Genomic DNA, 11,488 nt, shown 5'->3' with positions numbered 1-11,488 from the left:
ATTTATGAGCAGCGAAATGGCCCATTTCTCCAGCCATCTTTTATTCTTTCCATCTATTTCCTACATTCAATGGAATGTGATCGCCCAAGACTAATCCAAGGGAGAGAATCCAGTGCAGTAGCTGGATTCATGAGGATTTCTTCTCCAGAGGTGCAAGGATGCTAAGCCCCACTGGCTGCAAAGGCAACTGCCAGGCTCTGTGATTGAGTGGCCCTTTGGGGGAGGCTGGTTAAGTGAGTTCATCGCTCCTCTCTGAAGCTGATGCACTGGGACACGAGTGCTCAGGTCTGAGGAAGGAGGCAATATAAACAGAACTTGAGGTACCAACTTAACCACCAGATAGACCTGGATTTGAAGCTGAGCTCTTCCCAATAGGAGCTGTGTGAGCTGGGGTGAGTTCTTTAACTTCTCTAAGCATCAGTTTCCTCGTCAGTAAAATGGGGGTGATAAGAGTCTATAGTGAATTGATTGCTGTACCTTGAGGAGGTTTCTTCCATAATCTAATTTTAACTGTGTGACTTGCTTTGACCAATGGGACAGCAGCAAATGCAATGCAAGCAGAAGCTGGAGATGTGCTTGCACATTAGGGCTTACTCTCTCTTGCTGTTAAGAACCTTTCCGCCATTATGTGAACAAGTGTGGGCTGATTGATGAGAGGCATGTGACTGTCATCCAAGCTGACATCAGGCCAGCTCCCAGACATGTGAGTGAGGCTTTCCTAGACCATCCAGCTCCAGCCAAGCCAGCCCAAGTCAGAATAAACCCCCAAAAACCCACAGTAATGTGAGAAATGTTTGTTATCTTAAGACATTACCTTTGAGGGAGGAGGGATTGTCACACAGCAAAAGCTGACCAAATACACATTTCCTCACCAGAGTGATGCTTGAGATGTAAATACACATGCATAAAAAGTACTTCAACCAGTGCCTGACACGTAAGCATTTAATCAGTTTGGATCACATAATTGGATCTATGAAACCAGGATACTGGGAGCTTCTGGAAGATGATCTTCATTGAAACAGAGAGAGGCAAGAAAAGAAAGTCTGCTTCATTTACACAATGCATGGGGCCAGACCTGTTTCTCTCACACAAGGCGGCTCTTCCAGACCCTGCAAAATCACCACCAGTCGTTGCTGATCTGCACAGATGTGAGTGTTTCATTCTAGTATCATCTTGATGATCTGTATCAGCTGAAGGATTAGTCAGCGGGAAGGGGGCAGGCCCTTCTACTCCAGTGCCACCAACAAAAACCCATCGGAGACCCAGCGAGTAACACACTCACCCACCAAGGTGCTCTGACAAGAGCCCCTTCCCCACTAGTCATCAAGGTGTGACAGAACGAGGCTACAGTGGATTCACTATATGGACATTTACACTTAAACCCAAATTACAATTCCTCTCAGCCTATCACCTCTCCCCATCCCTATATCCAAAGAGAAACATCTAGAAAATTCCCTGGCAGTCCAGTGGTTAGGATTCTGTACTCTCACTGCAGAGGGTCCAGGTTCAATACCTGGTCAGGGAACTAAGATCCCACAAGTCACACAGCATGGCAGGAAAAATAAAAAGCAACTTCATCTGCACTCACACACCAGTTTTCCGCTGCAGTCTGAAAACACCGAAGTTGCCAAGTTCTTTCTCTCTGCTTCAGACTGAGATGCAAGAAGCCACATCAAGGAACCACTAGCGGACAGTGTCCCATGTGAGAATGCGCTGGCGTTGAAGTGCCACCTCCCAAAGTTCACAATGCAGAGAGGTCTCGGGGCCCCACAGAGAGTGGATTCTGCACACGAGCGGCCCTTCCCGTCGCTGCATCACGGCAACTGCTCTCAGAGAAAACAGTCCTACAGACAGCATCTTTGTAAGAGCCAAGCATTGGAAACAATCCTGCTGTCCTTCAGCAGTAGAATGAGCTTCTTTTTAAAAAGTGTGGTTAATTTACACAGTGGATGGGAGGCCAAAGAACAGTGAGATTGCACTCCACACAATAGCATGCATGCAGTTCACAAACATAAAGTTAAGTGAAAGAAAATACCCACAAAAAAAGTATTTTCAATAAATCTACATAAAGCTCAAAAACAAGCAAAATGAAATGACATGATTCAGAGATTCATTCTAAGGTGATAAAATTGCAAAGAAAAGCAAAGGGGCGATTACCAAAAACTCAGGAACATGGTTTCCTTTTGGAAGGCGGGAAGGAAAAGGTTTATAAAGTAAAGAAGTATGTGGGGGCTGGCTCTTAGAGGGCTGATTGTTCGAGTTCTTGATCTCGGTGGTGGTTATTTATACAAGTGTTTGCATGCATGGATGCTCAGTTGCTAGTCATGTCTGACTCTTTGCGACCCTATGAACTGTAGCCTTCCAGGCTCCTCTGTCCATGGGATTTTCCTGGCAAAAATACTGGAATGGGTAGACATTTCCTTCTCCAGAGGATCTTCCCAAGCCAGAGCTCAAACCCACATCTCCTGCATTGCAGGCAGATTCTTTGCCATTGAGCCAACAGGGAAGCCCCATATGAGTGTTTGCTTTATAGCAATTCTTCTTGCTGTCCACTTACATTTTATGATTTTTTTTTCTTTTTTGCTGCATTGGGTCTTTGTTTGTTGTGGCAGGCAGACTCAGTAGTTGTGGTACCTTCGTTGCTCCACAGCACGAGGAATCTTAGTTTGTGAACCAGGGATCAAACTCGTGTATCCTGAATTGGAAAGCAGATTCTTCACCACTGGACCACCAGGGAAATCGTGAATTTTTCTTTCTGTGTGTTATATACGCCACCCACCTCCTAAGAAAAGATTTTTGAAAAACAATTCTATAGCACATGTTCTTCACACTTCTAATGATGGGGGCACAAACCCATTCTGTGGAGTCCAGCAGATACAGATGCCATTACATCCTCTCATCACCCCTGTTATTCCTGCCTCCCCTCATGGCCTCAGACCCAAATCGTCATACTTCCTTCCTAAGCTGTCATATAACAACTCCCATGACCACTGTGGATGCAAAGGGATATTGGTAATGGTGGTGCTGGGAGTGAAAGCTGTTTACTTCTACGATAAGGTCTGAGTTCCTCTTCGGCCAACCAAAATACCAGGAGTAGTAGCAGCAGGGTAGTCAAATAAGACCCTTATAGAGCCTTTCTGGGACAGACTCCCTTCCCCACACCTTTGCTTTAAGCTCCTCTCTGAAATTCCTAGAAAACAGTATGTGATGCACAATTCCTGAGCTTTTTACAGAAGCTAAAACTCCCTCCAAATGGAAGAAATTAACTACCTGATGATCATGAGCACAGCCCTGAGACCCACTGGCACCTAAAGACTGGTAATGTTAGCCCCTGTGACACTTCCCTGTTACCTCACCATCAGCCAATCTGAGAATTGTCCATGAGCCAATCATATTCCCTGGGACACCTCTCCTTCACCTGGCCTTTAAAACTGCCTTGCTGAACCCCACTGGGAACTTGGCTCAGGCTTTCTGAGCACTAGCTGTCCTGGACTCCTTGCATGGTGCCCTGCAATAAGCACTGCACTTTCCTTCACCACAGCCCGGTGTCCGTAGGTTGGCTTTACTGCCAGTAGATGAGCAGATTCACGCTTCACTCAGTAACAGCAGCAGCAGCAGTAACAGTAACAATCTTCCACGTGGATATGGACCTTGGTTGGAACAAGGCTAGAACTCACTTGTACATCCCAAGTTGGACATTCAGCCACACTTGGTCTCCACTCAACTTTATTTCTTTTAATATTTTATTTTATTTATTTATTTGGTTGTGTTGGGTCTTAGGTGCAGCACGCAGGATCTTCCATCCTTGTCGAGGCATGAGGAATCTTTGGTTGTGGCAAGTGAACTCTCAGTTCTAGTTCAGTTCGGAACTAGAACTCCAGTTCTAGTTCAGTTCAGTCTAGTTCCCCAATCAGGGGTCAAACCTCTGCATTGGGAGCATGGAGTCTTAGCCACTGGACCACCAAAAAATCCCTCCCTGCACTCAGCTTTAGCTCAGCACATGTTTCAACAGTGGGTATGTGGTTGCACGTCTGAAAAAGAGGGTTCATGTTCTGTGGCCAGTCAACTGAGAGAAAGGAGAATAGAGCCCAGAAGAACACTGACCTTTAGAGGAGGGCAGATGAGAGAAGACCTCAGAGGAAGTGAGGAGGAGCAGCCAGCGTACTGTGGCCAGGAAGCCTAGGAGGAGCCAACTTTTAAAACATGTTGTTGTGGTCAAATGCTGCACGTCATAGAAAATACATGGAATCAGCCCAGTCTCCAGGGCTGTGATTCCCTTTGCTCTCAGGTGGCCTCAGCCTGCAGTGGCTTTGAGCAGGATTTCAATTCCCTGGCCAGGGAGTGAAGTCCAGAGATTGAGGTCAGGCCGTGGCAGTGAGAGCATTGAATCCTAGCCACTAGACCATGAGAGCCGGTGGCCAGTGACAAGTCCCTGGCCTGCAGTTGTGTAGAAATGCATTTCCACAAACAGATGGAAAGTAGTGAAACAAGTAAATTGTTTATTAGGAGGAAAAAGAGTACATGTGAATAGACTCACAGGGCTGGCTCAGAGAGAGAGCCGTGCCCTCGTGGTACTTTGAATCACTTATTTGGGTCATTTCTCCAGTGTTTCCTCTTGGCCAGTCATCTTTCTTTGCTTGGCTCTGAGTCCGTATTTGCTTTAACTCACAGTCCTCCTTGTGTGTGAACGTCTCTTAAGCCAAGATGGATTCTACTAAAGAGGCCTATGGGTAGGCTGACATCAACCCCTTTTGACCCTCAAAGATCCTTTCTGTGCACGTAGCCAGAAAGGTCTCCTTGATCTCAAGAATGAGAAGTATGTAGTCTCTGTATCTCTTAACTGAATGAGAGGGCTCAGTTCCTCTCTGCCCCTGCCATTACTGTTATCATAAAGTGTCCACGAGAGACAAAGTCCTGGAGGAGGAAATGGCAACCCACTCCAGTATCTTTGCCTGGAGAGTCCTATGGACAGAGGAGCCTGGCAGGTCACAAAGAGTCGGACACAACTGAAGTAACATAGCACCAGAGACAAAAGTCCAGCTATTTACTATCTTTCTGTTGTTATTTCTATCTGGAAGTGTAAACAGGAGGCTGGCTGTAAATGTCTAACCTGGAGCTTATCTATCTCTGGCCTCAAATCCCCCCAGAAAGACCTGAGCCCCAAGAAATCTTTATTGGGAGGATAAAAGTTGAAGGTCTATCTTCTGTAGCTTCTTCAGGCTAGCATGGGGCTCGTAGACCCTACCTAGCCAGAGTCACAGAGTTCTTGTCCTGTCTCATTAAGTGGTCCAGGCTGACTTCTATTGTTATTCCAGCAGAATCTGTCCTGAGGAATGGCTGGAATCTCTGCAGTACCATCATCTCATCTGGGAAAACACTGTGTCCTTAAAAAGAACAAACTAGACACGTAGATTAAGTAGACAGGATCCAAAGACCAGTAAAAGAATTATCATAACCAGGGGTCCAAGTAGGAGTAAGAACTACGTTACATTTGGTAGCAATTCTGATCTTGGTTCAGATAGAGTCAGCTCTGGGGTTATTCTATCCAGAGGAATGGAACCATGTGGAGTGATATACAGTAGATGTCTACTTCTATTATCCCACTGTGATTGGTGTCAGGGTAGCAGATCCAGTTAGAAGTAGATGGGTGAGTGACCACCTGAATGTTAATAACAAAATAGATCTCATTTCTTTTCAGGAGAATAAGCATGACAGCCAGTCTGGACTTGACACTTTGAGGAGACTTGTAGCTGATTGCCTAGTTTTATCTAAGTCAATTTTAACCTCTAATGTGGTATTAACACATAAGTAACAGGGCTTGCCACGTGCAAGGTCATGAGAAGGAGGCTCGACTACGCAAAGCCGGGATAAGCCTCAGGAGTCCCCTTGGAATCCTCGAGCATCTACCCCCATAACCAGAGCCTGCCTACTTTACTACTTTGTGCTCTCACCTACACCTCTGACTTTATGGGGGGCTGTCCCCTCCACCTCTTTTCGGAGAAGGAGTTAACCTAGAGCTCCAGTTAATAAAAACTCCTGGTGTGACAAGAGTGTTTTAACCTACAACTCCTCTGAACGTTCTCTTGGCCTGCCTGACAGGCTGTCCGGCCATTGTGATTGCTCACAGCCTCCCCACCCGTGAGAGGCACGAGATGCTTTAAACCTTCTAAAAACAGGTACTTTAGAAAAGTTAGAAAACTATAAGTATAGTGGGCTGATTAGAAATTGTATTGGTGAAGGGTTTTTCATTTGTTGAGCCAATGCTTGTTGCTAAGTCTCCATATCCCCTGCCCTTACACACATTAACGAATATATAGAAGAATAAGTATTAACCTTTGATATTAATCACGTTAGACCTTAGGCTAAGTAAATTCTTTCCTTAACTAAAACCCACTACACCCTCACCCTATAGGAATGTAACTTTATTTGGGTGGCGTCTGTTTTAAGAATAATCACCCCTGGAAAAATAAGTGTCCTGGTTGACTGACCGCTGTCACAAGGAGAGGGTCATAAATTGTCATCAGGCCCCCTGGCCAGAAGATGATGTAACACCCCTAAGACCTCTGTATACATTTGTATGAAGCACCTGACTTTGATAAAAGTCAGGACTGCTGACCCCGCGTGACTTTTGCATAACATCTCAGTGTATAAAAGTAGACCATGGAAAATAAAGAATTGGGATCAGTTTCTCGAAATACTGGTCTCCTCATGTTGCTCTTTCTCTCACTCTGGCTGAGTCTCCATCTGGAGCGCGGAACCCGCCATGCTTACTAATTATGCCTGGGCTTCTAAGATCCGACCAGGGAGGCCTCAGTGTCTCCTCTCCTTCGGGAGAACGGAAGGACGCCTGTGGCCTACGTAAAGTGGTGCAAACTTCTTGTCTGAAGTTTATTGGTCTCCCGCGTAAACCAAGCTACTCAGCCTCTTTCTCCACTGAGTTTTCCTACTGAGCTATCCTCATTCTATTACTCTTTATATCTTTGATGAATATTTAAATAGTCGCCGAAGCCGTCTCCCCTTCGAATACCCTGGCTCAGCCAGGGCTGGACCCCGGCAATTGGTCACTACACATGTCTTTTCTCTTTTTGTAATATATGATCTAAAGCAATTTTATCATGTAAAAAGTGTCATAGTTACAAGAGGACACTTGAAAATGTAAGGTTACAGCTACTGGCTACCAGCTAGTGTTGTCTCAAGAATGGCTGGGGACATCAAGTCTGACAGAGCTCATAAAACAAGTTCTCAAGAAGCACAAGAACTTGTCTGAAACACACCCATAGTGTCACCTAGTATTATCTTGGATGTCTGAACCACAGCACTTTTAATTGGAATTTTCTCCTTAATAGCTAAAGCAGGTGTCATCATTAATGATTTTTGTGTTTCTCTAGATATGAAAAGATGCAAGAATTTTGGCTCATACAATCTTCTCCTGAAAGCATCTAACTAGCTGAAGGCCTGTTCTAGTTTTTCTCAGAGCACAGAGCACTTCATTCCTGATCTCCACCCTGAACCCCTTCCAAGATGCTGCAGGTCTGCAGTTGCAGTGGCTCATGCTTTAATCCTTGTAGAGGCAGATGGTAAGTGCTGGTGACAAGTGCTAACTTGTAGGTGACAAGGCCTGCTCATTGTCATAAATTTGACCATGTATTTGGAAGCATTTCATGATCATTTCATTCCATGTTAAGGATGCTCATTTCCAGGTGTGGTGAAGATTTTGCTGATAGGCTATTCAATGTGCTCTTACAGGACTAGGCCTTATTAAAAGCAGCCAAAATTCCCTGGGATGGGCATCCCTGGAGGTCTAGTGATTAAGAATTAACTTGCCAATGCAGGGGATACAGGTTTTATCCCTGGTCTGGGAAGATCTCACATGCCATGGAGCAACTAAGCCTGTATGCCACAACTACTGACCCAGTGATCTAGAGCCTGGGTGCCACAGCTACTGAGCCCATGCACCGGAACTACTGAAGCCTGCATATCTAGAGCCCATGCTCCACAGCAGGAGAAGCCGCGGCAATGAGAAGCCTGAGCAAAGAAGAGTAGCCCCCACTCACCACAACTCGAGAAAGACTGTGAGCACCAATGAAAACCGAGCACCAAATGAATAAATAAACAGATAATTTTTTTAAGAAAGTCTCTGGACCACCTTTCTTACTAGTCTCTATGGCCCAAGAAAATATTCACTCTGTTGCTTCTTCTCATATCTAGACTTTCACTATTACAGTCATTGATCTCATATGGAGCTACGGGTCATCACTTTATCAGAGGCTCAGTCACACATTTGGTAACATAAGAAACAATACGTTTACAAAACAGGAAATATAGATAATAATATAGTTAGCAGTATTAGTAAGAATTCAAGTCAAGAACTTCTGTTAGGTGCAGCCCAATATATCCCAGGTCATCTGACTTAGTTCATTCTGTACCAATTCTTATTTTTCAGGGAAATTATATATTGGCATATATATGTGCTGATGTTGATGCTGGGAAATATATATAAATATATATTTTTATATAAATAAATATATAGGCATATATATCTGCTGATGCTGGGAAAGATTGAAGGCAGGAGGAGAAGGGGATGACAGAGGATGAGATGGTTGGATGGCATCACTGACTTGATGGACATGACTTTGAGCAAGCTCCAGGAGTTGGTGATGGACCGGGAAGCCTGGCATGCTGCAGTCCATGGGGTCACAGAGTCGGACACAACTTAGTGACTGAACTTAACTGATATATTGGTATTGTCCATGAGGTATCTGACTTAATTTCCTGATGTTACTAAGCTGGTTATCCCTAGTACAGTTTAACTGTTCACAGCATATAAGAGCCTTTAAACTTAAATTACTATAGCCTGGTGTTAACCACATTAATCCATCCCATGCTTGTGGGAGGATTTATTCTTTGGCTGAAATTTTGCTTGTTGCTCTGATCAAGCTTGAGTGATAGAGGAAAATTCATATTTACAGCCAGGGTCAGAGCAGGCGTTATTAATTGGCCAGGAAAGGGGATACCATCTAGTAATATCAATAGTGTTCTGAATAGGACTATAATTTTTTTCTTCTAGAATAAATTTCCTGAACACAGCAATGGAGCCAAACAATTAGAGCCTTGGAGTGGAGAAATCCACCAAGGTAACCCAAAAGTACTAATTAAGCACAGGTAATTAGCCACAAACCCAACAATTAGATTGATTTTTAAAACTAGCATAGGATCATGCCTATGATGTAGAAAATTCGATTCATTTGCAAAGGTCCAAGAAGTCACTAAACATTATAAATGATCATATGAGTCAGGCCGAGAATCTGGGGCAAGCTGCCTGCTTCTGATGTCGTCGTCTTCTCATCCTGGTGTGCGTGGAGTTACTCTTATGTTTGAAAATTATTTTAAGATGATTTTGAGGTCAGTCACCCTCTCTGTGGCCAGTCCAGTGCAGGATTCCTTTGTGACTGGAAATTAATCCAAGACAATCCCTTCAGTTTCACTGCACGTGAGCTAGTTAAGAGTACCTGATAAGGGTCCTTCCATCTAGGTTGGAGACAGTCCTTTAAATTATATCTTTTCCAATATGCATAATCCCCTGGTTGCAGATCATCGGGCATCTGATCTTCATCCAAAGAGATTACTGAGACAACTTCCAGAAACAAACCTAGAGTGTCCTTTTAATAATTCAATTAAACTGTACATTAATGTAACATAACAGCAAGAACTACCTGGGAAATGAGTCTTAGCAAATACAGACCTCCATTAACAAAATTGGAATTTAATATTCATTGAAACATAATTATTTTCTCTAAAATTACCCTCATTTCTACCAAATACAGTCAAATCAAGATTAATTTGCCTGAAAGACCTGTACTCTGAAAACTATAAGTCCCTGATGAAAGAAATGAAGAAGACACAAACAGATGGAAAGATATACCATGTTTGTGGATTGGAAGAATCAATATTATCAGAATGACTATACTATCCAAGGCAATCTACAGATTCAATGCAATCTCTATCAAATTACCAAGGGCATTTTCCACAGAACTAGAACAAAAAAAATCTTAAAATTTGTATGAAGACAAAAAAGACCCTGAATAGCCAAAATCATCTTAAGAAAGAAAAACAGAGCTGGAGGAATCAGGCTCCCTGACTTCAGGCTATACTACAAAGCTACAGTCATCAAAAGAGTATGGTACTGGCATAAAAATAGAAATATAGATCAATGGAACAGGATAAAGAACCCAGAAATAAACCTATGTACCTATAGTCAATTGATCTATGACAAAGGAGGCAAAACTACACAACATTGGAAAGACAGACTTTTCAACAAATGGTGCTGGGAAAACCAGACAGCTATGTAATTTTAAAAAATTGAAATTAGATGATTCTTTTACATCATACACAAAAATAAGCCCAAAATGGGTTAAAGACCTAAATGTGAGACCAGATACTATAAAATCAGAGAGGAAAACATAGGCAGAACACTCTCTGATATAAATCTCAACAATATCTTTTTTTTACCTCAGAATAATGGAAATAAAAATAAGCAAATGGGACCTACTTAAACTCAAAAGCTTTTGCATAGCAAAGAAGACAATAAACAAAGCAAAAAGACAACCCACAGAATGGTAGAAAACAGTTGCAAATAATGTCTGTCAAAGGTTTAGTCTCCAAAATTTATAAACAGGTCATGATGCTTAATATACCACTCTAATGGCAGAAACTTAGATTTCAAATACAAATACAAAACAGATCATGTAAAAGAGTCCAACACTAGAATATCAACTTATGAAAATCTGGAGAGACTATTTTTATATAGATATTCCTAAAGCATAATTATTCCTATGGAGTTTACCTAAAAGCTTTTATCTTATTTACATTTAATTTACTTGTAAAAATTTTATCATACCAAGTTATTTATTTATTTACATGCTGACAAAATTGCAATAGGTATAATAAAATCTTATTTGACATCTATTAAAATAAAGGTTTTATATTTAATGTTGATGACTCTAAAGACATACCTATATTAATTAGATTAACAAGTCTAAACATTAATCAGATCAGATCAGTCACTCAGTCGTGTCCGACTCTTTGCGACCCCATGAATTGCAGCACGCCAGGCCTCCCTGTCCATCACCAACTCCCAGAGTTCGCTCAGACTCACATCCATCGAGTCAGTGATGCCATCCAACCATCTCATCCTCTGTCGTCCCCTTCTCCTCCTGCCCCCAATCCCTCCCAGCATCAGAGTCTTTTCCAATGAGTCAACTCTTCGCATGAGGTAGCCAAAGTACTGGAGTTTCAGCTTTAGCATCATTCCTTCCAAAGAAATCCCAGGGCTGATCTCCTTCAGAATGGACTGGTTGGGTCTCCTTGCAGTCCAAGGGACTCTCAAAAGTCTTCTCCAACACCACAGTTCAAAAGCATCAATTTTTCGGTGCTCAGCTTTCTTCACAGTCCAACTCTCACATCCATACATGGCCACTGGAAAAACCAT

At 42.9% G+C, this 11,488-nt stretch overlaps 1 non-coding gene across 1 annotated transcript; it reads left to right on the top strand.

The window, feature by feature from the left end:
* The first annotated feature begins 1,452 nt into the window (after positions 1–1,452).
* TRNAE-CUC (transfer RNA glutamic acid (anticodon CUC)) lies at positions 1,453–1,525 on the top strand. Its single transcript has one exon. It is a non-coding gene; the product is annotated as a tRNA-Glu (tRNA).
* The last annotated feature ends 9,963 nt before the right edge of the window (positions 1,526–11,488 follow it).

The sequence above is a fragment of the Bos taurus genome, chromosome 25 (genome assembly GCF_002263795.3).
Source record: "Bos taurus isolate L1 Dominette 01449 registration number 42190680 breed Hereford chromosome 25, ARS-UCD2.0, whole genome shotgun sequence".
Taxonomy (NCBI): domain Eukaryota; kingdom Metazoa; phylum Chordata; class Mammalia; order Artiodactyla; family Bovidae; genus Bos; species Bos taurus.
The sequence above is the reverse complement of the archived record's forward strand: the minus strand, read 5'-3'. Positions and strand labels throughout refer to the sequence as shown.